Source organism: Hemiscyllium ocellatum, unplaced genomic scaffold, assembly GCF_020745735.1.
Source record: "Hemiscyllium ocellatum isolate sHemOce1 unplaced genomic scaffold, sHemOce1.pat.X.cur. scaffold_655_pat_ctg1, whole genome shotgun sequence".
Lineage (NCBI taxonomy): Eukaryota > Metazoa > Chordata > Chondrichthyes > Orectolobiformes > Hemiscylliidae > Hemiscyllium > Hemiscyllium ocellatum.
Window position 1 is genome coordinate 127002 of NW_026869155.1, and position 6767 is coordinate 133768.

The following is a 6767-nucleotide window of genomic DNA, read 5'->3' on the forward strand; positions in this document are numbered from 1 at the left end:
ACTGTTGGCTGGAGCATGCGCAGTGTGTCCTGCTTGTGCTGAGATGTTGGGTCATGTGATGGGAGGTAACAACAATGACTGCAGATGCTGGAACCCAGATTCTGGGTCAGTGGTGCTGGAGGAGCACAGCAGTTCATGCAGCATCCAAGGGGCAGAGAAAAAGCCCTTCATCAGGAATAAAGGCAGTGAGCCTGAAGCGTGGAGAGATAAGCGAGAGGAGGGTGGGGAGAAAGTAGCATAGAGTCCAATGGGTGAGTGGGGAGAGGATGGAGGTGACAGGTCAGGGAGGAGAGGGTGGAGTGGATAGGTGGAAAAGAAGACAGGCAGGTAGGGCAAGTCCGGACAAGTCATGGGGACAGTGCTGAGCTGGAAGTTTGGAACTAGGGTGAGGTGGGGGAAGGGGAAATGAGGAAACTGTTGAAGTCCACATTGATGCCCTGGGGTTGAAGTGTTCTGAGGCGAAGATGAGGCGTTCTTCCTCCAGGCATCTGGTGGTGAGGGAGCGGCGGTGAAGGAGGCCCAGGACCTCCATGTCCTCGGCAGAGTGGGAGGGGGCGTTGAAATGTTGGGCCACGGGGCAGTGTGATGGATTGGTGGGGGTGTCCCGGAGATGTTCCCTGAAGCGCTCTGCTAGGAGGCGCCCCCAGTCTCCCCAGTGTAGAGGAGACCACATCGGGAGCAACGGATACAATAAATGAAATTAGTGGATGTGCAGGTAAAACTTTGATGGATGTGGAAGGCTCCTTTAGGCCTTGGATAGAGGTGAGGGAGGAGGTGTGGGCACAGGTTTTACAGTTCCTGTGGTGGCAGGGAAAGTGCCAGGATGGGAGGGTGGGTGTCGGGGGGCGTGGACCTGACCAGGTAGTCACGGAGGGAACGGTCTTTGCGGAAGGCGGGAAGGGGTGTGGAGGGAAATATATCCCTGGTGGTGGGTCTTTTTGGAGGTGGCGGAAATGTTGGTGGATGATTTGGTTTATGCGAAGGTTTATAGGGTGGAAGGTGAGCCCCAGGGGCGTTCTGTCCTTGTTACGGTTGGAGGGGTGGGGTGTGGAGGGCGGAGGTGTGGAATGTGGATGAGATGCGTTGGAGGGCATTTTTAACCACGGGGGAAGGGAAATTGCGGTCTCTAAAGAAGGAGGCCATCTGGTGTGTTCTCTGGTGGAACTGGTCCTCCTGGGAGCAGATACGTCGGAGGCGGAGGAATTGGAAAACGGAATGGCATTTTTGCAAGAGGTAGGGTGGGTTTAGAGTTTACTGAGGGTAAGAATTCCCTTTGTGTGAGCTCTGCAGTAGATTTCCTTTATTCATGGAGGGAATTGCCTTCCTACTCATGATTGTGTAGCTGTGACTGATGAATCAATGCCATCTGAATCAGTACATAAAACACCCCATTTTCACAACATCTAAAATCTTTAGCACATTGTATTACGCTCTTCTTTGGAGACAAAAAAAACATGAAATGGAGCCTCAAGGAATCGGAGCAGGAGTAGGCAATTCATCCCTTTCAGCTTGTTCCCCCCATTCTATCAGATCATGGCTGGGCCAACCCAGACCTCAACACCTCTTTTATGCTTGATCCGCATAGCCCTCAACTGCTCAATATTTCAAAAATCTATCTGCCCTCCTTTTAAAATAATTTGAGATAGAATCATAGATTCCCTACTGTGTGGAAACAGGCCCTTCAGCCCAACAAGCCAGAACAACCCTCCGAAGAGTAACCCAACCATTCCCCTCCCACATTTAACTTCCACTAAAGTTTGGGTGAGAAAATTCTAGCCATTCACTGAGAAAAAAAATTCTTGACTTTTTCTAAAATGAATGTTCCCCTCTGTAATGTCCCCTGGTTTGAGACTTCACTGGTGCTGGAAGATCTAGTCGTCCTAACAAACATCCACCCTGTCAAGCTCCTCAGATCTTGTTTCCATAAGATCACCCCTGCTTATCTATTCTTGATAGGTCAACCCTTTCATGCTCGAAGCAGCAAAGTGAATCTTTTTTGAATGGTCTCCGATGTTGGTTTATCCTTTATTAAATATGGGAGCTAATATTGTATACAGCACTGCAAGTGAGGACTCAGCAACAGCCAGTGTGGTTAACCAATCCTCAATCCATGCTAATACATTACCCCGATACCATGAGCTCCTCAATTGTGCAATTAACTTTTATGTAGCACCTTATCATTTGCATTTTTAAATTCCAAATACAGAACATCATTGGATTGTCCTTTATCAGCCCTGCTAGTTATCTCCTCAATGAACTGTCGCAAATTTGTCAAATATAGTTTCTCTTTCACAAAACCCAGACTACCATGTTTAATGATAAGCTTTTCTAAATGTCCTGCTATTTCTTACTTTAATATTCGACTCTGTAGATTCTTTCAGTAGATTTGCTAAGTATGATTCCCCTCTCTTAAATCCATGCGGACTCTGTCCAATCCTGTCACTGTTCAGTAAGAAACTTGACTGTACTCCAATATAGTTAGTAAATGTATTTGTAGTTATTTTTAAAAATTGATTACTTGTAAATGCTGGACCCATGCAACATCAATGAATTAGTGACTCTGAATTTGGGTTATTGTGTTTTTTACTGTTAATTCCTTTTCGTACTGTGTTATGCAGACAGTACCAAATGATCACTCTTAATTGTGAGTAACTTTGAAAATAATATGTTTTAAAAATGACATCCCAAAATGCTGCCTCATTATTGTGCAAGGAGGATTTTATTCAATAGTTTGCAGATAAAATTGAACAGCTTTTTGCTGCAATTTGGCCAGACTGCAGGTTACACCAAAGTATGAGTGCCTCACCTTTAGAGTGTTCCCAGATATCGTGCAGCTGCAGTATTTTGGTTTGCACTCCGCTATATGTTGTTCTCACTTGTTTCTTTGTGAAAGATTACAAAATTAACTTGGATGAATGAAGTTATGATTTCTTTCACAAATGTTGGGAGAAAAAAAGTCAGTATTTCAAGTGCTGATAAAGTAAAATAAACTGATAATCAGCAGAAAGGGTTTAAGATTGATAGATTCTTGTTGCCTCGAGGAATTAAGGGCTACAGGGAGAATGCGGTAAGTGGAGTTGAAATGCCCATCAGCCATGATTGAATGGCGGAGTGGACTCGATGGGCCGAATGGCCTTACTTCCACTCCTACGTCTTATGGTCTTATGGTCTCAGATGGATATGGAACAAATGCTGGCAAATGGGACTAGATTAATTTAGGATATCTGGTCAGCATGGCAAGTTGGACTGAAGGGTCTGATTTATGTATTGTACAACTGTGACTTCATTCTCTCAATTATTCAAGAAGTTGAATACTTCGAGGAGGAAAAGGAGAATTTATGCCGAGAATGCACTTGAAATGCTGACTGAGGTATATCAAACTCACATTGTTTCATCACCTTTTCCTCTGGGTTCTTCAATGAACAAACTTGTTTTGTTCTCTGAATAACTATGTATCATGTGATTTGTTTTGCACAAAATATTTCGTTAGGATCGAGTGAACTATTAAGAAGTGTTCATGTTTAAAATTTAGGCAGCTTGATTGTGAATCTCATCTTGGCCTGAACACCACTTTCCTGCCAGCCCTCCTTAACTCTTCAACCCATTACTGATTAAAAGTCTGTGTGTCTCTTATTTAAATTTACTTCATGTCCCAGAATCCACAGTGTTCTGAGATAGGGAATTCCCCAGGTTCCCCATCCTCTGAGAGAAGTAATTCCTCCAACTTTCCCTTCATTGTAAACTTAGGACGACTCATTGTAGATTGAATCATCTTCTCTGCCTCTACTTGGTCAATCCCTTGACCATTTTATAGACCCTCAATGATACCACCTCTCATTCTTAGGCTGCAATGAATATGAATGTAAATAGTGGTTGTCGTTCAGCTTGTGGCATTTTGATAACTGTGGCAGAGGATGTTTGTTCAAAACTGAGCTCGACAGTTAGTGCTTTTCAAATAAGAAATAGTTGACGAGATTAAGTACATTAATATGTTGGCGTTTTGTTTTTAGGAAGACTTACTGTTGGGAAGATTTGGTTAAGGGAATATTGCAGTCAAAGCTGTGGAAGATTAACCCCCACCCATGTGTGAGGTAGTACACTGTGGTCAAAAGAATAAAGAGACCACTTCCTCTTTGGAAATATGTCCTTAAATAGGGCAGAGGGATCTGGAGATAGCAATGAGTCACTGGCAGCAAATGGCACCAGTTTGTGAGGTTAAATAGAAAAGTAGATCATGGTTTTATTTCTGGGACGACAGAATGGAAATGTGTTCGATATGTGTAGAACCATGGACAGATCACCCTTGGAGCACTGCAAACAGTTCCGATCTTCATATTGTAATATGGATGTAGAGGCAGTAGGGAAGATAAAGAATAGTTACTGGAATTATATTCAAACTGAATTTGAATTCATCAAGTAAGATTGGACAGTCTTGTCTCATTGTAAAAGAGTGACATGGTCCAGTTACGTTTGATCGGGTAGACATGGAAAAGATGTTTCCGCTTGGTAATGAGAGAATCCACTGGATCTGTGGATATAATTGTAATCACTATTAAATCTCACGGGGAATTTGCAGAGGGCGACAAAGTCTTTACCAAAAAGGGGTTTGAATGTAGAACTTACTTCATCAGGAATAATTGAAGCAAATAACAGATGAATTCAAGGAGGAGCTTGGAATACAAGAAATCAAAGAAAACTATGTTGATGGGTTTAGGTTGAGAAGGAAGCCTGTGTAAATCACAGATACTGAGAACCTGTTTTTGTGTCCTGAAACTATGCATCTGTGTTGTTCTGTGACATTTCTATAGGAGCAGCAGCGGCAGCAGGAAACAAGACAGCTCACCCTTACCATTCTTGGAGAAAAGCAGAACCTCTGGCCACACAAAAGGGAAATAGCTCTACTGAGGAGGTGCTTCAAACAGTGGCCAACGACTCAATCTGCAGAGACAGTGTGCCTTCATTACCTGGTGAGAGGTGAATTCTTTAACCAGAAATGATGTTTTGTCCTTCCAATGATCTCATGACTTAAGCAGGGAAATGTGTCTCTTCAGTTAGATGATTTGAATCAATCAAATCTTTTGCTACGTTAGCACTCCTTCCCTACCCAAAGGATATGTGGGTCAAATAGGCACATGTCTTGCACTGCTTTAATTCAAGATTCCTTTATTCAGTCATGAGCTTAACCTATTCAATCCAAGTTCCTTGTGTTTCCCTTGGATCTGTGGTTGTGCACAAGGAAACTTAAACAATGTATGATTCAATATCAAAGTTGTGTTGAATCAATAATTGTAACCCCACTCTGCTCCTTGAGCAGATAGTTAATCCAAGGATTCTAGCTCAGCCCTTAACTTCAAGTTCAAGTTCTAAACCTTTCAGTGAGCAATGGAAAATAACAAAGAACAATGTCAATCATTTATTGTCTCTACAGCCTCTGCTTCTGTTGCCACTGAATACTCCCATAAGTTTGACGAGCCAATGACTAAAGATGAGATTGAAGAGAAATCCTTCCGTTCCCTTCTGCCACCAGAGAGCCAACACCACTTTCACATAGTGCGGGACCAGTCGGCTTCTACTATGGATTAGGTGAGTGGTGTTACCAATTAGTGGGATCTCAGTGCTTGGAATAGTTGCTCCTCTCCATGTTCGAGGTACCTTGCCATGAGATTCAGATGGAGAGGACGAGGACCATATGGTGTAACAAGTGTGAGCCAACAGTTGGGCAGGGCCTGTGTTTCTGAAAAAAAAGCGAGTACCACTCGGTCACAATGTGCCCAGAGTTTATAAATCATGAAGGAGAATAAATACTTGACATTGTTAATCTTTGTGATCGAGTTCCCATATAGTGAAGACAACGATTAATATTTATTGGGATTCCTTGCTCCCCAATCAGATAAACACAAGGCAAATTTGACTGTGAAGAATGTCCCTGAATTTACACCTTTCTACTGTTCATTAAAGGTAATAAGATGCAAAAGATATTTTTGCAGAGGAATTTGATTTGAACAAGAGACATTTGTGCAGATAGTAAGAGGTATTCTAATTGGAAGGATATGTTTAGTGATATCCTGCACGGATCGATGTTGGAGCCCTAATTATTCACTATTCATAATGAAAGGAAAGCCACATTCAACATTTGGGGCCACTCTGCAGATGACAGCGATTCCAAGTGTAGGTGGATGGAAGCACAGCATTAGAAAGCAATCTTGATAGATTCAGTAAATGAAAAAACAACGACAGATGAGTTTATGTCGACAAGTGAGAGGTTGGATCAAAATAGAATATTTCTTGATTGTGAAAATAGAGAGAGTGGACTCCAAAGAAACTTGGTGGGATTGATCCAGCTGTATAGTTCACGAAAATGTCTCAAACAGGTTCAGAAAAGTGACCAAGGGGCCGGTGGAATGTTGACATTGATCTCGACAGAAGATGATTAGAAGTCGTGCTTCAGCAAATCCGAACCTAGTTAGACCAAGCTGTCAGGGCTGGGCACCATGGCTGAAGGAGAGTATCCCTCTGAGGGGAAGTGCAGTGTAGATTTACTGAAGTGATACTTGGATTCCAAGGCTTAACTTAAGAAGAAAGATTAAACAGATAAAGTGTTCGAGTCAGAACATTGAGGTGTGATAACGGGGAACACATTTATACACAGAAATGGATAAAGTTTGATAAAGTTCCACAAACAGCGATTGATTGGAAATTTTTGCAAATTTTAAATGAGGTTGGTAGATTTGGAATGAAAATGCTGAAGGATTATGGACAAAGACAGG

General features: G+C 42.4%; 1 long non-coding RNA gene across 1 annotated transcript in view; it reads left to right on the plus strand.

The window, feature by feature from the left end:
• Positions 1–4920, plus strand: part of LOC132814069 (uncharacterized) — a 57731-nt gene extending 52811 nt beyond the window's left edge. Inside the window, exon 3 of the long non-coding RNA XR_009644291.1 lies at positions 4809–4920. This is a non-coding gene — a long non-coding RNA (uncharacterized LOC132814069). The remainder of the gene's footprint in view (positions 1–4808) is intronic.
• Positions 4921–6767: the final 1847 nt, after the last annotated feature.